The 26,763-nt window shown below is 47.4% G+C and overlaps 3 long non-coding RNA genes across 5 annotated transcripts in view; 1 reads left to right on the forward strand and 2 right to left on the reverse strand.

Annotated features, from left to right (window-relative positions):
* The first annotated feature begins 848 nt into the window (after nt 1-848).
* LOC135298352 (uncharacterized) lies at nt 849-25,635 on the forward strand. Its single transcript, XR_010360341.1, has 2 exons — nt 849-941; nt 24,938-25,635. It is a non-coding gene; the product is annotated as an uncharacterized LOC135298352 (long non-coding RNA).
* On the reverse strand, nt 2,380-6,202 carry LOC135299879 (uncharacterized). Of its 3 annotated transcripts, none has more exons than XR_010361722.1 (6): nt 6,076-6,202; nt 4,854-5,003; nt 4,519-4,635; nt 3,775-3,908; nt 3,054-3,167; nt 2,380-2,631 (listed from the first exon to the last, which is right to left on the reverse strand). It is a non-coding gene; the product is annotated as an uncharacterized LOC135299879 (long non-coding RNA). The 3 variants fall into 3 exon arrangements; XR_010361723.1 differs by lacking the exon at nt 6,076-6,202 and adding an exon at nt 5,251-5,381; XR_010361721.1 differs by lacking the exon at nt 6,076-6,202 and having other exon boundaries at nt 4,854-5,168.
* LOC135298351 (uncharacterized) overlaps nt 12,208-26,763 on the reverse strand; it is a 28,998-nt gene continuing 14,442 nt past the window's right edge. The window contains exons 2-3 of the long non-coding RNA XR_010360340.1: nt 13,441-13,563; nt 12,208-12,716 (exon numbers count right to left, since the gene is read on the reverse strand). This is a non-coding gene — a long non-coding RNA (uncharacterized LOC135298351). The remainder of the gene's footprint in view (nt 12,717-13,440; nt 13,564-26,763) is intronic.

The following is a 26,763-nucleotide window of genomic DNA, read 5'->3' on the forward strand; positions in this document are numbered from 1 at the left end:
TCTCACAAAGTTTACCTCTGACATTAGGGTCCTGGCCAATCCTTTTCTGTAGAGTGTTTGATGTTACATCCCTGAGCAGCCAAAGCTACCAAATTAGTATTGTCAGCACTATTTCACATTATTACTATTTTATACGTAGATATAGATATTGATATAGAAATATAGATATAGCTAGATAGATATAGACATACATATAAATATATATAAAAAATATATATATTAAGGCCTTATTATACTATAAATATGTACATAGTTATTTATGATATTAATATTTCACTTGCACAAATGCATGGGAGCTCAAGATTAAAACCTTCTTCTGTTGCTCCATGTGGGAGCATTCCAACAATAATCGTTCCTTCTGAAGGTGCTGTTTTCAATGTACGGTTAACAAATTCATCTTTGTCTGCCCAAACCCACAAGTTCTTTTCCTTTCCCATATGCAATTTTTTGATAACTTTTAAGACATCCAGGGGTTCAGCTTCTTTTAACCAACTGCCCCACTGCTCACACAGTGCTGCGACCTCAGCCCACTCCAGAGCCAGCCAACTCCAGGGAAGGGCTTCCCATCTGGGAATTTCTGATGCCACTGATTCCTCACATTTACATTTAACAAGTGACATTTTGCTGTGATCTGGCCAGACTCTGCCAGTTTTGTTTAACCAGTGGGCAGGGTCAGCCTCAAAGACACAGACTGCAACTGAAGGAATCAGTGTCATTTACTGCAGCTCAAAGCAGCAAAGGATCACAAAAGGTGCAGCTCAGCAATGCACCCAATCATCCCCACCAAAGATTGCAGCAGTGAATAAGAAAGATCCAGCATCATTTACCCTCAGACTTCACCATCCCCCAGATCCACACAGCAGCGGGGGAAGCTGTCCCAGCCAAGGGCTGCAGAGCCACTCCTGGACACTGGGAATTCCTGCAGGTGCCTCCAGCCACAGGTGAGGCTCCAACCTCGCTGTGAGAGGGCCCAGCTCTGACAGTGCTGGATGAACAAACTGACAGCACTTCTAGTGTGGGAACATCTGGTTTCATCCTCCTCTGGGATCCCTCCCAAAGCCTGGCCAGGGCTCAAGGAGGAACCAAGGGAGGTTTGACTTTGACCATTCATCCCCAAACAAGGCCAGATGTCAGATTTCATGGCCCTGTCTGGCTTGCAAATACAAAAAGATCAATACATGTGTCACTAAGGAGTGGCTACATCTATCACAGTGCTAATGACCATGCATATTTCATCAGTGAGCACATACAGAGATAACCTTTGGTTGGAAGGCTCATCCAGAAGTCACCTTTGGCTCAGGGCCTGCTGTTCAGGCCTTGGCACTTCAGGGACAGGGTTTAGTGCTGGGCTTGGCACTGCTGGGTGACCGGCTGGACTGGATGAGCTCAGAGGTCTTTTCCAACAGAAAGGATGCTGTGATTCCATTATTATATCTGCTGCATTCAGCTAGGTCTATTTGAGCAGCATTACTTTGCTCTAAAAGTTCCCCCTTGCCCAGCTCCTGTGGCCTATGGTGGCAGCTCCTTCAGCTCCTGGTGCTAAGCTGCTCATGCTGAACGAGATGACTCGGAGAGATGAGTACAGTCCATGCAATTTCTTCTGGGACAGAGAGGAGAGGGTGTGGAAACAGGAGCATTGTTTGGTGTGGCCTCCTCTCTGTCCTTCATGCCTTTCAGTGCTTTGAACCAGCCAAGAGCTTTTTGCAAGAGTGCAATGGAGCAGCTGTTCCTGCTCCCGGCTCTGGCTCTCTCCAGTCTCTGACCTTGCTTGGCTTTGTCCCTCTTGCTGTGCCCTCTGTTCTCCCAGGCTCAGTGGCTGCTTCCCAGGACTGTAGGACTGGCACTGATCCAGTGGTTGAGACCCTCCTTGCTGTGGCCTTGGAGCTGCCTGGACACAGCAGCCTTTTCCATCTGGAAGCTCCCCATGGACAGGGAGTCTCCAGCTCCGTTCCTTGCATGACCTCCAGGAGCCCAGGGCTGCCATCTCAAGTCCCTGCTGGCACTGGGGCTCCCAGGTGCCTCAGGCTGCTGTGAAACCGCTGCACACGCCAGGGAAGAGGGGCAGGGGCTGTGATGAAAGTCAGCTCCATGTGCTGCTGCTGCTGTGGGGTCATTTGTCCAGCCCTGCCCCAGAGTCAGGGATCAGATCCAGGCCCTGCTGCTGCTCCCTCGGGATCAGCCCCAGTTTGGGTGTTGCTGTCAGGGCCAGCAGGAGCGGTGGCTGGAGCAGCAGGTGCTGACAGTGCCCCAAGCCCTGGGGCTGGAGGGGTCCCTGGGCTGGGCTGGGACGGAGCTGCCCCTTGTTCTCCCTCTGCCCCAAGCAAAGCTGGGCTGGACACAAGTGGGGCAGCACAGCCACCAGGGAGCCTGCGAGTCTCTTCCAGCCCTGGCTGCTCAGAGTTTGGGCCTTGGAGCCTCAGGTGGCCAAAGGCAGCTGCTCCTGGTCCCTCTGGGTGTGCCCCAATGTTCAGCAGTGCTGCTCCATCAGTCTGTGCCCAGCAACGGGAAAAAGCCTCAGCCCTGCAGGGCCAGGAGCTGCTGGGCTCTGCCTGAGCAGCTCAGCCAGCAGGAACGGAGGTGCTCCACATGGGAACCAGGAGAAAAGGACACTTCTTTTACAGGACATGTTTTCTATTTAAAAGAAAAAAAAGAGAAAGAAAAAAAAAGATTGGTAAAATTCTACAAGATAAAAATAAAATCCAAGTGTTAGTGAAAAAACTTCTGTAACTTTGCATTAAGACGTAAAGGATCTATTTAAAAAGAGATCTCAGTTATTTGCTTTGTGAATGTGCTGATGGCATGGATCCATCTTACTGACCTCAGCAGCCTTTTAAAAGATTTTGGGCTTTGTTCCCGATATCGTTATTTTAAATTGTGGTCAAAGCAAGAGGAAATTTGCTGTGTGCCTTTCCAGCTCCAAGGAGGACTGGGAATAAAAACTGTGTCACACCCCAAATCCTTTAGAAGATGACCTTCCTTCTCCCTCTGTTAATGAGCTGCACATTCCCTTTGAAACTGTCAGGGATTTCTTAAAGACACAAAGTCCCACTTACAGCTCTTTGCTCTGGTTTGGAAGTGCAGCAGGGCAATTCTCCATCCAGCAGCTCCAGACTGCACTGCCTCAGGAACACGGCCCACTTGCCACGTTTGGCCCACTCGTGGCACTTCTAGAGGATGAGGAAAAAGTCAAAAAGGAATGAAGAGTGGGACAGATGAAACATCCTGTGGACATCCAGGCGTTCAGCTGGGACTGTGGAGAGTTTGGGTCCTTGCCAATTGGATGTGTGTCCCCAGCTGCAATCTCTGGGCCCACAGGAGAGTCTCACTCACCTGCCAAATCAGAAAGCTCAGGTGCTGTGCTCAGAACAGGCTCATCTGATGCAAAGCTGTCAGAGCAACGTGAGGGCAGAGCCAGCCCAGCTGTGCCCAGGGCTGAGCGCAACAGAGCCCTGGCAGAGCCCAGAGCAGCCTCAGCACCTGCAGAGCCTGGCTGCAAGGAGAGAAAGCAGAAACTGCTCGTCAGCTGAAGGCTCCTGTCCCCTTGTCCCAGCTGCCCACGGTGCCCAGGCCATGCTGGCTGTGCCCAGAGCTGTGCCCAGAGCTGCCCATCAGTGCTGCCTTTGGGAGCAGGGCAGGAGGGCAGGACATGTGCCCAGCCTGCAGCCAGCCATGGCACATGCAGCCCTCAGCAGCTGCCCAGAGCAGGATGCTCCTGTGCTCGCTGCCATCTCCCAAAAGCTCTGATCCCACCCTGCCAAGCAGACAGGCACCCACCTCATGCCATCCACGGCTGGAAGAAAAGCTGGTCCCAAACGATGTCCTCAGCCTGCTCCAAGGGCACGGCCCATCCATGCCACAGCTGCTCCAAGCACTTCCCAATCCAGACTGGACTAACCAGAATGCTTCCTCTAGGAAAACAAACGACAAATTATTGAAAAGAGGTTAGAGACAAAAAGGGAAAAGAAGAAGAAAGGTCAAAACTCTTAGCTCTGTCAGGGCCTTGAGGAAGGCCCAACCCCTGCATGCCAGGGAAAAACACACCCATGGGTGAGGGAAGTCCACACTTTCTCCCTTCCCCCTGCATTGTCCCCCCAAAATAACGGTGATCCCAAAGCAAAACAAGGGCAGTGGAGCAGCCCAAGCCCTTCCTTGCCTGCACAGCAAAGCAGCCCCAGCACAGGTTCTGGAGTCCCACCCCTGCTCCCACCACGGGGGTTTGTTTGTGTCGGGCTGGCTGCCCCAGCCCCAGCCCCAGCCCAGGGCACGGTGGGTGCTGGGGGCTGTTGGCAGGGCCAGGAGCCCACTCCCATTTTGTACCCACCCCAGCCCATTCCACCAGCCCTGCCAAAAAGCCGACTGAAGAATTAGTTGCATCTGCCCCAGCCAAGGGGGAACCTTTGCTTCCCAGCCAGGCTGGGCAATGCCCAAATCTGGGAGTATTTCCCCACATGTGGACTCATCTGCAAATTCCCTGTGGAGTTTGGCTTTGAAGAAGGTGCCACAATCAAAGTGCATCACCTTCAACTGCTGGTGGCCAGGTTGAGGAAGAGGTTGTCATCCTTGATGTCATCCTCGCTGTCTCCAGCAGCAGCAGCCCCACCTGGTACAGCTTCTCTGGGAGCTCCTTCTCCTTCCCTAGGATCAGACCAGGCTGTCAGAGCTCTGCCCAGGGCCCCAGCTGTCAGGGAACCAGGACAAGCAAAACCTGCTTGGATGGCAGCCACCAGGGCTGGGCAGAGCAGCTCAGCTCCAGCACAAGGGCTGCATGTTCCCATCCCATGACCCTGGTGCAGTGACACGGGCTGGGTTCCTTTGCTTCTCATTGCCAAGGCATGTGTGCAGCTGTAACTTACCAGGGCCCTGGATCAAAGTGTGCCTCTGGCTCTCTCTCTTCTTCTAGGGCAGATGAATATCCTGCATCCAAGGATGACAGAACACCTCTTCTAATGAGGGTCTGTCCAAGGAGTGCATAGATAAACACCACCCGATCAGATTTTGGCACTCTGGGGAGAGAAACCAGAAACTGCCCGTCAGCTGGAGAAGGCTCCTGTCTGCTTTGCTCCACTATTCCCTGCCCAGGCCATGCTGGATGTGCTCAGAGCTGGGCCTGAACTTTCCCATCAATTCTTGGTTTTGGGGGAGAGCAGGACATGTGCCACCTCCTCAGCAGCTGCCAGAGCGGGATGCTCCCGAGCCCGCTGCTGTCTCCCAGCACTGGTATTGCACCCATGCCCAGAGAAGAGGATCCACCTGGAGAGAGCCGTTGTGGCAGCGAGAGCTGGCCCCAGCTGAAGTTCCAGCCCCTCCTGAAAGGCATCTTCCCACAGACCATCTGGTGCAGCAGGATGCCCAGGGACCAGATGGTAGCTGGCTCGCCATAGTACCAGCCAAAGCGGGTCCATTCTGGGGGGCTGTATGATGGTGTTCCTGTGGAATACAGATGGAGTTCATCAGGGGGATGCTGCTTCTCCCAGAGCCTGGCCCCAGCATCCCTGGGCATGCAGGGGCTGCATCAGTGGCACACAGGGTGACCACTGTCCTCTCACCAGCACCTGGGACTGGTGTACAAACTCTGGGTTGGAAAAGAAGCCACTGGTGTTGGAAGAGGGCAGTGGAAGCCCTGGCTAGGCCTGACCATGACACGCAAAGGAAAAACCCACTGCGTGATGGGGAAAAACCATGCCCTCATTCTCCCTGCCTGCATTGCCCCAAACATATTATAAAGCCAAGACAAACAGGGCCAGTGGAACAGTCCAAAACCTTCCTCTTGCCTGCACACCAAACTGGCTGGGGCACAGGTTCTGGCCTCCCTCTCTGCTACCCCCACCAATGGCTGTTTTTGTCAGGCTGGCTGCCCTAGCCCAGCCCCAGTCCTGGGCAGAGTGGTGGGCAAAGCCTGCCAGCGGGGCTGGAAGATGGCTCCCCACCCAGCCCTGCTCTAAAGCAACTCAGCTGCAGATTCAGTCCCCTGAGTGGCAGCAAAAGGGAGAATCCCCGCTGCCACACCCAGCTTGGGCTGTGACATGTTGGGCCATGAGATGCCAGGAGCGGGAGCACAGCCCTGTGTAGGCTCACCTGCAAAGTGAGTGTAGGCTGTCTCTTGCAGGTAGGTGCCACAGCCAAAGTCAATCAATTTGGCCTGCCCGGTGGCCAGGTCAACCAGGATGTTCTCTGGTTTGATATCCCTGTGGAGGACCCCGCAGCTGGTGCAGTGCCGCACGGCCTCCAGCACCTGGCGGAACAGCGGCCGCGCCACCTCCTCGCGCAGGAACCCCCGTGCTTGAATGAAATGCAGGAGGTCCTGAGACTGCTCTGGCCGCTCCAGCACCATCACAATGTCACTGGGGAGCTCAAGCCACTCCAGCAGCTGGATGACACCGGGGAAGCCAGTGGACACCTTGTCCTGCAGCACAACCTCCAGGGGAGCGCTGGTGCCGTCGGGCTGTGGGAGGAGCACGATGCCATCAGTGGGGCTGATGCCGGGCCAGGGCTGGGCAACCCCTCAGCCAGCCCGGGATGCTCTGCGCCCTGCGCTGGCCCCACGCCCGCTCCCCCTCGAGACGTCCTGGCAGCTTCCACCATGCCGGGGCTCGGCTCATCCCCGCCCGGCACGGCCCGGCTTCTCCCGCTGTCCCGGCTCACTCACCAGCTCGCTCCAGTGCTGGATGCGGTTCCGTGGCACCCTTTTGATGGCGACCTGCAAGCCAAGGGGAGCAGCGGGCTGAGCTCGCCGCCCGCCCTGCCCAGCCCCATCCTCCTCCTCCTCCTCCTCCTCCTCCTCCTCCTCCTCCTCCTCCTCCTCCTCCTCCTCCTCCTCCTCCTCCTCCTCCTCCTCCTCCTCCTCCTCCTCCTCCTCCTCCTCCGCCCCCTCCTCCTCCGCCCGCCGCCGGCCCCGCCGCTCACCGGGGCGCCGTCCGAGAGCCGCGTTGCCGACCAGACGCTGCCGAATCCGCCGCGCCCCAGCAGGGAACCCAGGCGGTAGCGCTCCTGCAGGGCCTCCTGCGCCTTCCCTGCGGGCGGGACGCGGCTGTCAGCGCTCGGCCCGGGGCCAGCAACGGCCCCCGAGCGCCCCTCACCCGCCCCGGCCCGGCCATCCCCCGGCGTTCGCTCTTTGGAACGCGACACGGGAGGCTCGGGGCCGGGGGCCGCGCTGCCGAGCGGCGGAGCTCGGGCCGGGCAAGCCGCAGCGGAGGCGGCGGGAGCGGCCGCACCGCCTGTGTCCTCCGAGCGCCCCGGGAGGAGCCGGGGCCGGGGCCGGGGCCGGGCCAGGCGGAGCCAAAAGCCGGCGATGCCGCCCCAGCGCCCTTGGGCGCCCTTCCTTCCTTTCGGGAGGAGGTGAGACATTTCCCTTCAGCCATGGGCTGTGGCAGCTCTCCTAGAACACTCTGGCACTGGTGGGAAGTGAGGGGCAAAATCAGAGAGAATATCACAAGAGAGTAAGCCAAGGCATTTTCTGCCACTGAACCAAACTTCTCTGCCTCCTTCTCTACCTACTGCCTAAGATTCTGAGGGAAAAAATGTATGAATAAAAAACTGTGCTAAGCAAAGTGATCTCCAGCTGATGATGAAAATGTCTGAGATGCTTCAAAGCTACAGAAAAAGAAACATGACAACTTAAAACAAGATATACAAGGAATATGGAGTGATTCAGAAGTCTCTTGTAAATCAAAGATCTCACTCTTCTGAATAGATGACTTTCATTAATATTTTCCCTGCATGATTTTAAAATGAATGAATCAGCCTATTAAGATCAAAGAAGGGAAAGGAGGAACTGTGTGCTTAATTTTCTCTGCTATCTACTCAGTTTTTAATCCAGTGCAGAAAACAAAATCTTCACAAAACCTACTTGAGACACACACCTTTAGAAACACTATGTTTTGAATTAGTAGACAATATTCTATTATTAGACAACACCGTGTTTTGAATTTTTAAATTTTTTTAAACTTTTGACTTAAAATTATAGCAGAAATAGTTTCAATAACTGAATAAACAAAATTCTAACTCATTCCTAAAAGCTATTGTCTTGCATAAATAGACAAAAAATATTTTAAAAGTATGTTAGTATTTGGGCTCCCTAAAACTTCTCTTTTAATGAAAATTTCAACGGTCTTCAGTAGAGTCTATCCACAGAACAGAGTCAAGCAGTTCCAGTATCTGCTTTTCCCTCCATTTGTGGAAATAGATGCCTGGGGACAGCTTCTGTCAAGAGAAATAAACCTCACCAGCCAGATAAAAGTGGGCAAGCAGGAAGCACATTAGAAGCAGCATCTTGCACTGTGAAAGGAAAGTGATAAGAGCTGGTCCTCACTTTCTATGGCAGATAATATTCTTGTAAATGAGCATTTATTAATAGCACCTGATCTCCAGAGAACCTGTCTGGACAATATGATTACAGGTTTGTTTTTTTTCTTTTTTCTTTTTTTTTCTTTTTTTTTCTTTGTAGTAGCATTATTTTCTGTGTTAAAGGAAAAAGAAACAGCTTTCTGCATTGGCAGAGCCTGGACTGCTCTTGTGAAGAAGGCTGGCATAATTGCATTGAAGCAGTGGTTTCATTTGTGAGCGTTTGCACTGCAGGAGCTCTTGCTCCTCCAGGCAGACTCAACCAGCCTGGATGGGCACCTGCTGCCTGGAGCCTCGCTGGCTGCTGGTACACTGCTCTGGGAACTCGGGGTGCTCAGCATGCAGGCAGGCCACAGCAAAGGTTTCTGAACAGCCAGCAGTGTTTAAATGGGAAGAAAATCTCATACCACAGTGCACATGGTGAAAGAGCTGTCCATGTCCCAGTCAGTTGTGCAGCCACTTTCAATTTGGCACCTTTGGAATACAAAGCTGTGGAAATGACATAACGACATCTGGATCACAGCCTTTGTGTGCCACTGGCAGTTTTTGGAGGAATCCTTCTGCCTGCTGCAGTTTGAGCTGCTGAGGCTCTGTGCTCTGAGCCAAGGCAGAGTGCCTCCTGATGCCCCACTGCAGGAGCCCCACCAGCAGCTGCTGCTCCAGCTCAGCAGGACACTGCCTGTGCAGCTTGCTCTGGAGTTTCTGAGTGATTGATTCAGAACCCCACTGCAGTCTTCTTGGAACATAGGAGCTCATTTTATAGCACATAATAGATCTAAGAAATGGGCTGTTGGGAATTCATTAACATTTTAAACTAAAGGGGTTTGCAATGTTGTGAACAGTACCACATGATGGATTTTAAAACCATGTCTGGTTTAAGTTTTCTCTCAGTCCTTTGGAAAAAGCTCCTGATGTCTAGGCAATGAATAGTGAAGTCAGATGACCAAGAGCAACCGTCTCTATTGCTGAAATGAACCAGAAGTATATAATATATGACTAGTCAAGGTGTCTGGCTTTCAAACTGGTACCAACAAGAATTATTCTTGTCCCTTTGGGGGGATAGATAACATCATAGCTGAGATTTTTAAATCTATCCCCTGCTCATCTCTCCCTGCAATTTGTGCTGCTCTGGTTTTCTGTCTAGAGCCTTCTGAGCAGAGTCCAGCTCACTGAGCATTAGTCAGTTACTGTCACTCCTGGCTCTCTGGGCTGTATTTTATCTTGAAATGCATGTGAAAAAGGAGACAGTGTGAGCTAACCTATACTTCTCAAGGCTGACAAAGCAAGAGGAAATTCTGTTGAAAGAGGACATGGAAATTTAGCATGCAGATGACAGGCAGAAGATACATTAAATTCCCAGGGTTGTGTGGCCAGTGATGTCTCTCTTTCTCTGACAGATCTCCATTTCTTATTTTGCTTGATGCCCTTTTGACGACAATTTGCTTCTTCATTTTGGTCATTCTCAGGCCTCCTGATGACAGGCACATGAGAAGAGGAGTGCAGAATATTTTTGTTAGCCTCTCTGGACTCCTGGGCACTTTTCAAGGAGGAAAGAGTAATGACAATTCAGCTATTCTTTTTCATTTCTTTTTTTCCCTTCTGAAAGTGCTGCTTGAACACTGTGAGGAGGAAAAGCAAGCCCCTTGTTTTAATTTCACACACTCACATGTGTGCACACAGACACACACACCAACCCTCCCAGAAGCAGGAGAGTTATGCCTGCAGGGCTCAGGCTGAGCTGAAGAACAAACTGTTTTAATGAATATTTTGATCAATCTTGCCAAGTTGATTTAGAGTGTGAGTACAGTCTGGGGATTTTTCTCATTAGTAGTGAACTCCATGTTAGAGGAACATGGAGTGGTGAGCTCATTAGCAGCAGCCTGCCTGTGTCTGAAGGTACACACGGTGACAGCATGACATGAGTGACAAGAGACAGGGGCTGTGCTGCTGCGTGTTAAAAATATCCCTTGCAGGGCAGCTCTGAAATATCAATTTTACTAACACAGTTCTTACAATCGGTTACCAAGAATTAATAGAAGAGTGAGTTGAATTGAAAGCATTTCCCTGAAAGGAGATCTGCTGGCTTCTTTGGCGAAGAGTGAAACAAATGCTGCAACATCTGCCTTGGATTAGCAGCTTGTCTGCCTCAAAAAGAGGAGCATTCAGCAGATGTGTTGCACAGGAAATCACAGCCATTTCTCTTTACTGAGCAAAGCGTACACAGGATTGCCAGGCTGGCTTTGCCTGTAACACAAACAGCTAGCAAAGCAGCGCTGCAAAGGAATAAATGAACAAAACCGAGGGCAGCAGTAGGAGCAGAGATGAAGCAGGCAGAGCTGTGATGCCACGATGGGCTGGCAGCAGCCTCACCTGCCCCTGACTGCAGCCACAGCACGGCAGCAGCTCCAAGGAGTCTGCAGGGGCCAGGACAGAGCAAGCTGCCAGCTGAAAACAGCCCTCCTCACCGCTGAGTTACTGTCTGCCTCATGGCCCCAAGCATTGCACTTTGTGTCCTCTGTAAAAGCACTTTATGCTCTCTAATGTAACGAGGGAACTTCTGATTGTACATAAAAATGTCCTCTCTTTCTAAATCCTGCTGCACTCTTGACCCAGCGATACCACATGGCAACAAGTTCCAAAGGTTAATGAAAAGTTTTGTAAGAATGTCTTCATACATTTAAATCTGTTGCATTTAAATATTTGTGAATACCCTCTTCTTCTTGTGTTGTAGTAAAATTTATATAGAAGTATAGATGCTCTACAATATGCAATTCTTACATATATCTCAGCATTTCCCTTCTGCTATGCTTAAAATAGCCCCAAACTCACCACGAATTGAGTATTTGTTAACACCATTTTTTTAATCTCACTGCCTCTGTTCTGTCTTTGAAACTGGTAGCTCAGAAATCTGTGTGTCATCCCAAGAAAAGTTCAGCCATCTTCATCACTGGCATCATACATAAAGCTGGTTCCTTTTTTTGCTACATCCTAATATTTTTGTCTTCCCTTTCACTGACACTTGGAGCAATATTCAGGGTGTTGCTTTATTTTTTTCTTTCTTTTTTTTCCTAAATAGCTGCTCTGAATTTTGAAATTACAGGCCTGAATTTATGACAGGAATGCAAAAATTATTTAATCAAGGTTAAGGAAGTGTCCTGATCTTTCTGTTCCAAGATCAATGTGGCAAACAAAGAACAACCTTTATACTTAATGTCAGTGATGAAAATGGTTAAAATATGGGGAAGTATTCTTTCAGAAGTAGTTGCTTGTTTGGGATGACAGCTTGTGAGTATCAGCTTGTCATTGAAGAGAGACTGAGAAATAAACCCATGTATTTTCCAATTGCCTGCAAATCAAAGGTAGCTCTTGGTGAAACTCAGTTGAGGTGTTTGGATGGCACTGATTTCACACTTCAATTAAATATTTCCTGATCTTTCTAAAATAGTATTTCTTACATTTTAATAATCAAAAATAATTATTGCTAGTGAGTGTTCCTTAACTATTATTCTCATTTTTTTTGTTTTTAATTTAAATAAAATTTTAAAATTTAATAGAAATTTTAAAATGCCACCATTTTCTGGGGTTTTTTTCACTGTATAATAGTTCTCATTCTCTTTTATCTCTGTTGCTGCATTGTAATACTGTGCAGTTTTGCAATGTTTCACTGCTCATATTATTTGCAATTGTTAGTCTCTGAGCAGGTTTTGGTGCAGCTCCATTTCTTGTTCTCCTTGTGACAAATGCCTTCCTCCCCCTCCCCAGCAGGCAGGGGGGTTTCTGGGTGTTATTTGCATTGCATTAGACCTGTTTTGAGAGCACCATAAAAAGTTATGTGCTAGTTTTCAACAGCAAAAAATTTATGCACAGTGGAATAATTTATTTACTGTTAATTGGCATGAAACAATTTGCAGTTCTTTTTTTTATAGTCGAATCAGTAATTATGTTGTAAACAGCCAAATCATCTGCACTAATAACTTAAACATAACTGTATATGCTTTTAATGATCAAAGATTTTTTTTCATCTTTGATTTTAGGTACTTACTTGCAAATACAACCAGGTTTAAGAGAATGCACCAGTAATTAATTTTGAGACAGGATCCAAACCATTAGCTTTGATTTATAAGTAAAACTATCTGGGTTTAAGGATATACAGAATAAATAATTTTCTTAATAAAGTGTTTATTTTCTAGAAGAAGCATACAGGATGAATTCTTAGCCTGTGTAATACTCAATGTGAAGTTATCAGTATGGTTTCAGACATGCTCTGCATTCTTCTTTCACCTGCCAACAGACAAGTTGATGTGTTTGCTCCATACAGCTCTGTCTTTAATCAGGGTGAAAAGATGTAGCTTGACAGAGTGTAATTATTTTAATTGCTGTGGAAAGACAGAGAACTAGATTATAGGAGAAATTTGATTTTCAAGCTTAAGTGTGTTCTAGAACTGAAATAAGATTTCAGACACCTAATGAAATTTTGAGCTCTGAGGGTTGTAGTTTCAGAACTACAATAACTTTTTCTAAAAGGACTCCTCCATTAATGACAATTCTTACACATGTGAACACTTCTAACTTTGGAAAAATTTGGTTTTCAAGCACTTTTAGAGTTTCTGTCATAAAAAATAAAACCAAGCAGCTTGTTCAGCAACCATGCAATCCTTCCATTCTCATTTTTCCACCCTTAAACACTTTGTGTCACGAGTGGACCTATGTTCATTTGACAGTCACGCTAAAATGAAAATAATTTGGATGGCTGCCATCCCTCCACCCCTCCAAGATGTTTTAAATAGTCAGAAAAAAACTAGGAAGCAGTCTTTGGGCTTCAGGTTGCAAACGATCATTGTGGAATGGTGGGACTTTTGATAAACTCTATGTTTATTTCAGACTGGGACATACTGGAGCTTCACACCCAGGTGTCCCCAAACCCAGGAGCCAGCTGCAGCCCTCCAAGGGCACTTGTGTCACCTCTGTCCATATTCTTGTGCCCTGAATGAATGCCTGTGGCATTCTCATGCTCTGAACGGGATTCCTTCGCCCAGGATTTTCTCCTGGGGAGCTGAAAGGCAGCGAGAGGCCTCAGAAAAAAAGAAAAACAATTCTTACCTCATTGGCTTCTCCTGTGCTGTGCTCACGTGTGGAATGTGTTTGGAGATTGTTTACCACAGGTGATTGCCTGGCTGGATTCTGGTGTGAGTTGTTCTGACTCTTTGGCCCATCAGTGCCAAGCTGTGTCGGGATTCAGGAAAGAGCCATGAGTTTTCATTATTATCTTTTTAGCATTCAGTAAGTATCCTTTCTGTACTCTTTAGTATGGTATGGTATTCTTTAATATAAAATAGTATCAAAGTAATAAATTAGCCTTCTGATAAGGAGTCCTCCTCATCATTCCTTCCCTTGTCAGTGGCCCTGCATTTACAATAAATGTGCATTTTTTCACTTTTGGACAGCTTAAAAAATCCACCATTTAAACAAAAGACAACCCTTCTTAAGGCCTTGGTGGCTTTTCCTGCCTGCAAATATTTGCTCTTAGCTCCTGCTCTCACCCTGCCCACAGAGGGCTTGGCCCTCAGCTAGCAGGAGGCTCTGTAGCTCTGTTAGTTGACACCATCAGAAGACACAAAAAGGTGGAGTTTTTTGTCTTTTCTACGCTGTTTTTGTGTGAAAAGAGGAGCTCTGGGGATTTGTTGTTTGACATCCTGAGATGCCAGGGAAGGCACCATTTTCAGGCTTTATGGCACATAAAGCCTTTTTTTCCTCTGAGAAAAAAAAAATATTTTGAAATCTCTGCATTCAGAAATAGAAAAGAGAAGCAGAAGAGCACCGAAATCTATCCCAAAGAGTTTATGCCCCTAAGTGAAATGGAGAAGGTGAGAAACAGGTTTGACACTTTCTCACCAATTTCTTTCATTTATCATCCATTCATGAGGAGACAGGGCCTGATGCTGTGTTAAGGCAGGCTGCACAGAGCAAAGGTTTACTTCTAAGTAAAGTTGACATAATTTAAATAAGTACAGTGTGGGAACTCAGTACATCACTCCGGATGTCCAGAGCTACCGAGACAACCCTTGGGGGGCTCGGAGGCCCTGGAATGTTGCCAAAAGTACCTGGTGGCTTGACTTTGATCCTTTTAAAGAAATGACACCTGAAGGTGAGGAGATGAGAGAATTTCGGGTCTGAATGGTGAGGGGATGTTATTCACTTGTTAGAACTTAAGTTAGAATGCACTGTACAGGGGGGTTTTATGTGTTGTACAGGGGGGTCTAGAATTCTGTGCATGGATCAGGAGTCCCAAGATGGAGGAATTTGGGCGTGCCCTGTCCTTCTTCTTTCTTCTCCTTGGCATCCATGTTCAGAATGATGTTGGCATGTGTGGATTGGTTCATAGAAAGAGTACACTTGCCAACAAGGGCAGAAAGTATTGGGAATTAAAGGTAAATATCTAATACGTAGTTTTCATTATAAAAGAGACAACCGCCTCGTGGGCGGGAGAGAGTGCCTTTGGCTGTCTTGCTGATCAGACCTCGGCTGGACAGACAGAAAATCTTTGTAGATAAGAAATAATAAACTCGACTGAAGACCTAAAGGCAAGAGTCCAGACGCCTTCTTCGAGAGCGCGGCCTACCCAGAACCACTTTTTCCCGTGCTGGGGCAGAGACAAGCAACAGCCGAACCCGGCATCTGGCGTCCCTGGGTGGGCACGAAGGGGGGCCCGAAGGTGGGCACGAAGGGGGACCCGAAGGTGGGCACGAAAAGCGAAAAGGACAGCTTGAGCGGAGAGCCGAAGAGTGAGCTGCAGAGAGAACACCCAGGTGGGCAGCACCCGAGCGGGCAGCTCCCAGGCGGGCAGTTCCCGGAGCTGGACTCGTTCCCAGGAGAGCACTGATAACTCCTTGGGAAGGCAGCCAGAAGAGTCCGAAGAAGCAGCAGCCAAAGAGAGAACACCGCACTCCACTTCTCCCGAAGAAACCTCGTATCAGAACAGCCCGGATCGGAATCGGAAAGGCGCCTCCGAATCCATCTCCTGTGACCTGCTGGACGGGAACCGGGAGCCTCCAGACTGCTCTGACGACACAAATTCGGTGAGGTCAAAATTAAGAAACATGGGGAACACACTCACACAGGCACAAATAGAAACCTTGTCAGCCTTACAAGGCGTGACAGAAGCGTACGCAGAGGGGGTTTCTAGAAAGGAGCTCAAAGAGTTATTATTATGGGTCAGATATAATTATCCATTTGCAGAAACACATGTGTTGTTTGAGTTAGGCTGTTGGCAAGAAGTTAACAGGCATTTATATTTTTTAGCTGCCAGAAGGGAAGAGACGGCTTTCAAGCTGTTATCTCCAGCGAGAATTATGTTAGAGGCTGTCTCTGCAAAGTGTCGGAGATCAGCCAGGGAATTAGGTTCCACAACTCCCACAAGGGCGGGGAAAAAAGAGCATGGCTCAGTGCAGAGATTGGCTCTGGTTCCAATTGGCCCGGGGGGGACAGCTCCCGAGGGAGAGGAGCAAGGGGAAAAGGCACTGCTTTCAGCCCCGTCATCCCAAAGTCCCAAGAGACCTCCAAAACGCCCTGAAACCCCAGAAACTGAAGGGGGTTCAGGCTCTGATTCAGACGTGAATACAATCCCAACCCCAGAAGAGCTGAGATCTTCACCCAGCGAGATCGAGGGGTCGGGGACGATTGTTCCTGAATTTCGAGTCTCGGGGGACGAAGGGGCGGGGGAGGCGGAAGAATCGGGAAGGGGGGTCCGAGGGGGATCGAAGGGGGATGGGGAAACGCTTTCTCGCGGCGCGCGCGGCTGCGCGGCGGCGACGGCGGTGGTCGTGACTGGCGGGGGGGGGCGCGGAAGCGGTGGGGAACACGAGTTTTGGCATGGGTTTTGGGGGACCCACACCGGGGGTGGCAGCCTTGGCAGGCGCCGTGCCAAAGATGCACGCGGGGGGCGAGACACGCGGGACATCCGGGAAGGGCTCCCAAATCACAGCGTCCACGTCAGACGCGGGCAACAAGCTCGAAGCAGCCACGGAATTCCGAGCAGCACCTGTAAGTAGATGTAGGGGACGCACGGCGGTGACGCAGGACCCGGAAACAGAACCGCGGCGGTCAGCTCGCATCGCGGAGCAAATACGGGCACGGGCGAAGCAGGGATCGCACACACGGGGATGGGGTGTGGACACAGCGTCAGAGAGGGAGGAGTCGGGGACAGACACTGGGGAGGAGACATCAGAAGGGGAGCGGGATGGAGACAGTGACGTCAGCCCAGGGGAGACGGGAAGCATTCCTGAAAAAGCGCACACGCGGAAAATGCGGACGGAGCGCGGTCGGGGGCGGGTCCGATCCTCGGTGACGTCTCGGGCGAGGAGGGGCCGATCTCGGGGCTCCGTGTCCCGGGGCTCCACCCCTTCTCCGGTTCCAGTTTCCTCGATCCCAACTCCTGTGGTTCATACCTCTCCCATCTCAGGGCGGTGCTCAGGTGTTCAACCTCCATTGCTGGCTCAGCCAAAATCCGTGCAGGCTCGGGTTCCACAAACACAACTGCTGCAGCCAATCGATATGGCTGAGGAGCCGATCGAGCTCGTGACGTCATCGCAGCTGTCCAGGCAACCCAGTGGGGGGATGACCGAAATGCAGGGCAGAGCCACAACGTTATCTCGTGGCAGGACTGCAACAATGCAGCAGTTTTTTCCAACGACATATAAAGGGAAGGCAACATCAAAGAAAACAGTACCACAGTTAGAACATAAAGATACATTATACGAGGATCAAGGGCAAGAAGAAGACGTGATACGAATCGCAGCATCAGAAGGAATTCCGGCATGGATGTTTTCAGCAGCAGAAGCAAGAAAAGGATATGTGCCATCATTTGATGCGATGAAAAGGATGCAGACACAAGAATTTCAAATTCCTTATTTAAGTCCAGGAGCGAGGCCAAAGACCTCGAGTCAAAGACTGTTTGAAAAACAATCACTGTTGACATCGAAGACTCCACTGTGCATGCAATTGCCAAAAGAATTTCTACAGGAAGAAGAGGAACAACCAATGAAAATGGTGGATTGGAAACAGGTCAAAAAGAACTGACAGAAGAAGCTTTGCTGCAAGGATCAGGAGATCTGAAATGCCAGTGACATATGATGCGCAGGGGCAGAATCCAAGGTGGGAAAGGTTGAATCACGATGTGATCAAAGACTTAGCGAGAGCTGTTCAACGCAATGGACTGGATTCACCATAGTCTAAACAGCTCCTGAGGGGGACATTTAACATGTATGACCTGACACCATTTGATATTCGAAGCCTTGTGTCAATGATTCTCACAGACACGCAGAATCTCATCTGGGAAAGAAGATGGCGAAGATATCTCACAGAGTTGAAGAAAAATTATCAAGGCGGGCCAAACACGAACCTCACTGAAGCACAGTTGGCAGGAGATCCTCCAGATGACAATCCAGCAGAACAAGCGGTACGTCTTCCAAGGCGAGTGTTGAATGACATCAAGGAAGCGGCGCAGAAAGCGATCTTGCAGATCGCTCCAGCAGGAGTTCCAGATGTCCCATTTTCAACCATCAGGCAAAGTCCCACAGAACCATATTCATCATTCATAGATCGACTCACGCAAGCGGTGGATCGACAGGTGACCATCGAAGCTGCGAAGCGACCACTTTTGGAGAGTCTCGCATTCGGCAATGCCAACCCGGATTGTCAACGGGTCATCACTGCAATGCCAGGACGGCCATCCTTGGCAGAGATGGTGGAAGCATGCAGCAAGGTGGGAACGCCTCAGCATGTTGCGTCGATCGTGAGAGATAAATTGAGAGGAGAGTGGGAAAACCAGCTGAGAGAACACTCGGGAAAACAATCAGAAGAAGAGATGCTGGACAAAATATTTCAACAGCAGAATGAAATTCTTGCAACCATTCAAAAGAAAAACAATCCACCAGGAGGACAGTGCTACAAGTGTGGAGCATTTGAACATTTTAAGAAGAATTGCCCACAAGCGCACGCACAAGTGCAGATGCAAAAACCGCAAAAACCACTTTGCGCACGATGCGGAAGAGGAAGACACTCTGTGAAAGAATGTTATTCTCAGACGGATGTGGAAGGAAATCCTTTACCACCTGGGAAACAGGAAAAAGAGCGCGCACACAAATCGCCAGCGCGCGACGACACAAGTGATGGCGATGACACAAGAGCAGGCAGGACAGTCATCGGAGAGCATCAAGCAGACACCCTCAGCAAAGTCCTCAGCAGACTCTCCAGCGACCCAGACCTTCTTCCACCAGGAACGCAGTGCACATTGGCAGCTTCCAAATTAGTGTGTTTCTTGGATGAAAGTCATGCGGAGATACCAACAGGTGTCCATGGACGTTCGGACAAAAAACAAGATTTTTTAATAGTAGGGCAGGACAGAAGTAGTATCCTGGGACTCATTGTTTATCCATCAGTTATATCAGCAGACAGAAATACAGAATTAACAGTTCTAGCAAAAGCCCTCCGTCCACCGTTGATCGTGGTGGAAAACACTCAAGTTGCGAGAGCTTTCGCATTGCCACCACATGCCATTGGGCAGGTTCTGTCAATCTTTGATGAGGAAGGGCATCCTCTGAGGGAGAATGTTGAAATTCATGCCACGTGGATCAAACACATAGGTCGAGATCGACCCACACTCACATGTCAGTTGACTTGTGGGGACAGAACAATAGTGGTCAGAGGAATGCTTGACACGGGAGCAGATGTCACAGTAATATCGTACATCTTTTGGCCCCGTGATTGGAATTTGATTGTGCCTCTGGGATCTCTCTCAGGCATAGGGGGAGCTTCTCTATGTCTGCAGAGTGAGAATTCTATTGTTGTCACAGGACCGGGAAACAAAACAGCGATCATTCGTCCATTTGTTGTGCAAAAGCCAATCACAGTTTGGGGAAGAGATTTGTTGGCTCAGTGGGGGACGAAGATCGAGATGGATTTTTAATTGGGGTCACTGCGGCACTCGCCACACTGAAACTGACTTGGAAAACAAATGATCCGGTTTGGGTGGATCAGTGGCCCCTTGAACGAGAAAAGTTGAGTGCGCTGAAGAACCTGGTCCAACAACAATTGGAGAAGGGACACATCAAACCAACAAATAGCCCTTGGAATTCTCCAGTGTTCGTCATCAAGAAGAAACTATCAGGTAAATGGAGGCTGTTGCATGATCTCAGAAAGATCAATGAAGTCATTGAGGACATGGGACCTCTTCAGTTGGGACTTCCATCGGTTTCGATGATTCCCAGAGATTGGCAACTCGTGATCATCGATCTCAAGGATTGTTTTTTCAGCATTCCACTTCATCCAGATGATGCACCAAGACTTGCCTTTTCCGTTCCAAGTATCAACAAGGAAGCACCGTTGCAACGATACCATTGGGTGGTACTTCCACAAGGTCTGAAAAACTCGCCAACAATTTGTCAATGGTACGTGGCAGGAGCTTTGTCACCGGCACGGAAGAAATTCCCGCAGGTGAAGATTATTCATTATATGGACGGTTTGCTCATTGCAGCGTCAACACAACAGGAGCTGCAAAAAGCTCGTGACTGTGTGATCACAGAGGTGCAAAAGGCAGGTTTGGAAATCAGTGTTTCAAAAATTCAGGAGATTGCACCTTGGACATATTTAGGGTGGAAAATCTCAGAGAGAACGATAAAACCCCAAAAGATGGAGATCAGCACAAAAGTCAACAATCTGCATGATTTGCAGCAACTTTTGGGAGAAATCAACTGGATGAGACCAATTCTAGGGATCACGAACAACGACATTCCAGCGTTGCTCAATCTTTTGAGAGGGGACACAGACATTCGATCTCCCAGGACACTCACGCAAGAGGCAAAAAAGGAATTGGAAAAAATCACAGATGCCATTCAAAAGCGTCAAGCACATCGGTTCGTTGAATCATTGCCTTTTGAGTTGGCAGTGCTGGGAGAGAAAACACAGTTCCACGGCTTGATCTTTCAATGGGATTCATCCCAAAGAGATTCTTTGATAATTATAGAATGGATTTTTCTACCATACAGGCCTTCAAAAACAATTCTTACAGATCTAGAAATGATGGCGCAAATCATCATCAAGGGGAGAACAAGGTTGCTGACAATGGCAGGACGAGAATTTTCAATCATTCATTTACCATTGAAAAAAGATTATTTTAAATGGGCGATGGAGAAATCAAAAGACTTAATAATTGCATTGTTAGCTTTCCCAGGAGCTTGCACAATTAATTTTCCACAACACAGAGTGCTGCAGTCACAAATATGTTAGAGCAAAGCCAAGAATAAGTGACGAACCTCTGGACGGGATCACAGTATTCACTGATGGCTCAGGGAAGACACACAAGTCAGTGATCACATGGATGAACTCAGACAGGGAAATGGGATTCGGATGTGAGGATGATTCAGGGTTCTCCACAAATTGTGGAATTGGCAGCAGTCACTCGAGCATTTCAATTGTTTGAACAACCTCTCAATTTGATTACGGATTCCGCATATGTCGCGGGGGTAGTCAGACGCTTGGAAGGTTCACTCTTGAAAGAGGCCAACAATGAAATATTGTATTCATATTTGGTGAGCACGAAAACTTTGTTAGAAAATAGGGAACATGAATATTTTATCACACACATCAGAGCTCAAACAACACATCCAGGATTCTTAGCAGAGGGGAATGCTCGAGCAGACAGGTTGACAATGCCCATTTCACAGACACTCCCAGACATTTTTGAGCAGGCAAAATTGAGTCATAGTTTTTTTCATCAGAATGCACATGCATTGATGGAATCTTTTCGTCTCACAAAAACTCAAGCGAGAGAGATCATCAATGCTTGTCCTGATTGTCAACTTGTACAGCCGCCAGCCTCAACAGGAGCGGTCAATCCACGAGGACTGGAAAGTCTTCAGTTATGGCAAACAGATGTCACGAAATATCCCTCATTTGGGAGGCTCAAAAATGTTCACGTTTCAGTTGATACATTTTCGGGAACAGTCTTTGCTTCAGCACATGCAGGGGAAACAGCAGACCATGCTTGTCGACACTTTCTACAAGCATTTGCGTCATTGGGTGTGCCTCAGGAAATAAAAACAGATAATGGTCCAACTTATACAGGCAGGGTGCTTGACAAATGTTTGAAAAAATGGAGTGTCAGACATACCTTTGGTATTCCACACACACCCACAGGTCAAGCAATCATTGAAAGAACACACCATACCTTAAAATCCCTTCTAGATAGACAGAGGAGGGGGGAGCCAGAGGCGACGCCACACATGAAATTAAATAAAGCATTGTATGTGTTGAATTTCCTAAATAGTTCATCTTCAGAACCCAATCCTCCAATCCTGAGACATTTCTCAAACAGTTCACAGGCAAGACTAAGGGAGAATCCTTTAGTTTTGGTCAGAAACCCAGAATCAGGACAGATAGAAGGTCCTTTCAAACTAATCACTTGGGGCAAGGGTTTCGCTTGTGTTTCCACAGAGCAAGGTCCGAAGTGGGTGTCGGCACGACACGTGAAGCCGTTTCGAACGCAAGAACAAAAGAACACAGATCCCAGAAACAGAGAGGCAAGTACTCAGACGGAGGAGGAGACTCAAACTACAAGCAATAATCTAGAAGAAACAGAAGAATAAAAGACTTTGGGGGTTTTCTGAAAAATCTTGGGTGGAAAATGGTGATATTTAGTCACAAAGGTGGGGTGATGAACTTTGCAATGTTCATGTGTTTTGTGTCATTGCCAATGGTTTTGAACAACAAAGCAAATTTACCAGTCAATCCGCCAGAAAAAAATGTTTGGGAAGTTTTAGCCCAGGCAGCAGATTTAGATAGCATTTGCCTGACGCACTCCAGACCAGGGAGGCCATTTTCAGCATACATGACTGGATTGCCAGTGAATGAATGGCCAATTCCAGGACACACTGCAATCGAGATCTCACAGGTTGTTAAAGATCCTGTGAATGAATGGTGTGCTTGGACACATTCTCTTCCTGTGGCTTCTTCCGAACCTCAGGAATTGGAGATTTTCAGGTCCATGACAATGAATGTATGCATGAAATTTGAAATTTCAGGTACAGCAAAGCCAAACAAAACTATTGATGTCACTCCCAGTCATGAATTCTACAGAAATGCGTCAGCCTGGTGCAACAACACCATGGTGACAGACAAAGGGTCACTCCAAGTCCCAGTGCAACTGCCAAGGGGATTCTTTTTGATTTGTGGAGACAGGATTTGGCATGGTATTCCTGCGAATGCCAAGGGAGGTCCATGCAGCATTGGAAGAATTTCAATGCTGACACCAGATTTAAAGATGCAGAGGGAACAAAAACATAAAGATAAAAGATCTTTACAGCATTTCGATGAGAATTGTGATGACAGGGTTTACACTTGGAGCAAGGCAAGGAGAATTGCGACAGCAATTTTCTCACCTCAGGTAGCATCAGGGGTTGCTTTGACTCAATTGGATCGTATGGGTTGTTGGCTGAACAAGCATGCTCAATCAGTCTCTCTTGCACTGAGTGACATGTTGCAAGACATGAACAGTGTAAGACAGGCAACTCTGCAAAACAGAGCAGCAATCGATTATCTTTTGCTCGCTCACGGCCATGGATGCAAAGAATTTGAAGGAATGTGCTGTATTAATCTCTCTGACCATTCCAGGTCAATTCATGAAAATATCGAAAAAATAGAGGAGAGTGTAAAGAAACTTGGCAAGATCACTGGATCTTGGATTGAGGACATGGCAAAGTTTTTTGATCTTTCACCTTTGGGAAAAGAATTTTTAAAGATAGGGTTTCAAATTTTGGTGATTCTCATAGTCCTCTTGATTGTAATTCCATGTATTCTTTTGTGTGTGCGGGGTGTCATGAGTCGAGTTGTAAAGAGGGTGCTTTTGGTGCAAACAGAAGGGGGAGATGTGGGAACTCAGTACATCACTCCGGATGTCCAGAGCTACCGAGACAACCCTTGGGGGGCTCGGAGGCCCTGGAATGTTGTCAAAAGTACCTGGTGGCTTGACTTTGATCCTTTTAAAGAAATGACACCTGAAGGTGAGGAGATGAGAGAATTTCAGGTCTGAATGGTGAGGGGATGTTATTCACTTGTTAGAACTTAAGTTAGAATGCACTGTACAGGGGGGTTTTATGTGTTGTACAGGGGGGTCTAGAATTCTGTGCATGGATCAGGAGTCCCAAGATGGAGGAATTTGGGCGTGCCCTGTCCTTCTTCTTTCTTCTCCTTGGCATCCATGTTCAGAATGATGTTGGCATGTGTGGATTGGTTCATAGAAAGAGTACACTTGCCAACAAGGGCAGAAAGTATTGGGAAGTAAAGGTAAATATCTAATACATAATTTTCATTATAAAAGAGACAACCGCCTCGTGGGCGGGGGAGAGTGCCTTTGGCTGTCTTGCTGATCAGACCTCGGCTGGACAGACAGAAAATCTTTGTAGATAAGAAATAATAAACTCGACTGAAGACCTAAAAGCAAGAGTCCAGACTCCTTCTTCGAGAGCGCGGCCTGCCCAGAACCACTTTTTCCCGTGCTGGGGCAGAGACAAGTAACAGCCGACCCCGGCAGTACAGTTGCGAAAAAAACCCAAAAACCAAACCAAACCAAACCCAGCCAGGTTTTTAGATGCAATAGTTTTGGTTTGGAGGTGTTTTTTTTTGTGGCGGTTATTTTTTCTCCCACAGAGATATTTCTAATCAATACTACTTATAGATGGGCTGTAATTTCTTTATATATTCCTCCAGACAGATAACAACCACAAAAGTTCTCACATGCCTGGGGGACTATTTCCACAATTCCATGGACTGAAATTGGCTGCAAAAGTAATCTTAGAGCCATTTGAATAATCTTGCAACTGTTACATGATTACTTGTTACAGACTGATGGAAGAGCTAGCACTTTTGCTCAACTTGTCAAGTGACATCTGGAATCCCTGAAGTACTTGTTAAAAATCAGTTTCACTGCCAATGCTGCCATATAAAAGTACTTTTTTTTCTCTTTTAGAGAAATGGATCATACACCCTGTACATATTACCAAGTCACAGAAAGAGTCACTGCTATAATTATTAGCTTTTCCCTGCGTGGAAACACGGTATGGGACACTGTTTGAGGCACTGGAACTGTCAGTGCCTTTTGAGCGACACAAGTGGAGTAATCCCAGTAGAGGTTTCCATATGTGCTTTGTTTGTGGTGGGGGGCAGGACCATGAATGAGTAAAAACTCAGCAGATGAGGGGTCCTATTAGTGGTTGGTTAAACCCTCTGGAGCCCAGCTGGCAAAGAGAAGGACATTTCTTCATGTGGGTGATTTTCCAAACCAAGCTGCAACAAGCAGACAGGTGCTGGGGTGGTGATGGAAACCCAGTCTCAGACCCTGAGATGGTCTCAATCACTGGGGGAGGTGTTCACTAATTGCTAGAAAAGGTGCATTGTAACCAATTAAACATTAATCACCCTCTGTTCAGTGCTAAGCAGGGCTGTATCAGAACAACTCCCTTGAAATGAAAGAGTTGTCCTATGACCAATGTACAGAAGTGTTGCCTGTCTTTGCCTTTCCCTGACTCTTCCCCAACCTTTTCTGCAGTTCCTAGGGCATGCCTGGCTGAACCTCATCAAGAATTACAATTTTATCAGGCTGAGATAAAGCTCAGTGGAAATGCAGCCCTCGGTGAGCGTGGCAGGGAGCTCCAGGACAGGACACCTGGGCACCGGACCATGAAAGCCTGAGAGGGAACAGCCAGCAAATTACTGCCTCTGCAGGAAGTCTGGAATGTTTCATTCTATTTCTTTCACATATTAATGTTGCATTGACAGCTGCTCAAGCTTAAAACATCTTTAACTGAAAGGTTAAACGAGAGACATGGGAAGATCCCAAAGAAAAGGTTCATCTCTCTTTATAGTTATGTCATATGGATTTGTGTTACCCAGTGGCAAGTCTTTCTAGATGCAATTTATTCACAGTGAGTACTTGAAGCTTCTTGTATCCCTTACTTCCTTTTATTTGTGCAAGGCTGTTCAATACAACATCTGCATCCATGCTTCCTAATAGCTTCATCTGTGGATCTCTGTAAGTGGGGTTTTTTTGCATTGTAAGATGTACACAAAAGGTTTGTTGTTGATTACACATATAATTTCTTACAAGTCAACACTGCTGTTGTAAAGAGGTTCTATAGCAAAACATATTTTGAACTGTTTTTTTCAGGCACCAACTTTCCTTTCAGTTTAAGACATGGTTTTAATTATAAATAAAATTAAATTAAATTTTGATTATAATGTATAAAATATTTGGGTTTTTTCTTAAAAAAAACCACCCAAACAACAACAAAGAAAAAGCATACACAATCCTTTAGCTTTAATGAATAACTGAATAATATGGGTCAGGAGAGGAGCTTCATGAAATACATATTATAGAAAAAATGACTTGCTCTCCCATTCAGGGTCAGAGCAGCCATCTGAGATAATTCCTCTTTTTTTTTTTTGGCCATGCAAAACTATAAAAGCTAAAGAAAACTGCAAAATAAAGGAAAATCCAACACAAACAATGTTTTAGAGAAAGCCAGAGTTAACATTTTTTCAAAATATCACCCATTTTCCAGTCAGAACCAATAAACTGGTGTTTTTTTAAGCCCAGACAGCCAGTTTTGGTGAGACAGCTATGAGAAGTGCCTGGAATCCCACACTCAAGGTGCAGTTCTGTGGGAAATGGATTTGTAAGGAATTCCCAAAACCTGATAGAAAGTTCACATAGTCTTGTACATCTGTATGTAAACACTGAGATAAGATGTGTTGGTTTAGGAAGGCTCTAGAATAGAGATGACATTGTTGAGAGAGAGACTGAACAAGAAATAACTTCTAATAAGTTCCATAAGTTTAATAAGTTTCAAAATATGCCCTTGTGAAAAGACCAGATACTTTAGAGAATTAGAACTGTGAAAGATGGATTGTAGTAGGATCACCTGGGGTAAAAATATAGGTGATTGGTGTTAGAAGTAATAGTGGCATTGTGTGGTAAAAGCTAATAGGCTGAAAAGTGTTTATAAGTATTTTAATTATTGAAATATGGCCTTCCTAAGTCATCACACCTTAACTCAGTGTTTGCACAGAGATGTACAAGACTGTGTGAGCTTTCTGCCAGGTTTTGAGAATTCTTTACGAATCCACTTCCCACACAGTTCTTGTCTTGTTTTTGCAGTGGAGCAACAGATAAGCCGGGGCTTAGATCTGACCTAAAGCTTGGGCTTCGGCTGACCTAGGTGAGGCGTGAGGGCAGAGGGAGATGAGAGGTGGCCTGGCTGGAAAAGAACACTGGTACACACAGCATGGAGCCAGGCATGGCTGTGGGGAAGGTCAGAAGGGAAAAGAAATAAAATAATTACCAGCAGAAATGTGATGGGACGGGAGAGAAAAAAA

Source organism: Passer domesticus, chromosome 4 (genome assembly GCF_036417665.1).
Source record: "Passer domesticus isolate bPasDom1 chromosome 4, bPasDom1.hap1, whole genome shotgun sequence".
In the NCBI taxonomy this organism is placed as follows: Eukaryota; Metazoa; Chordata; class Aves; order Passeriformes; family Passeridae; genus Passer; species Passer domesticus.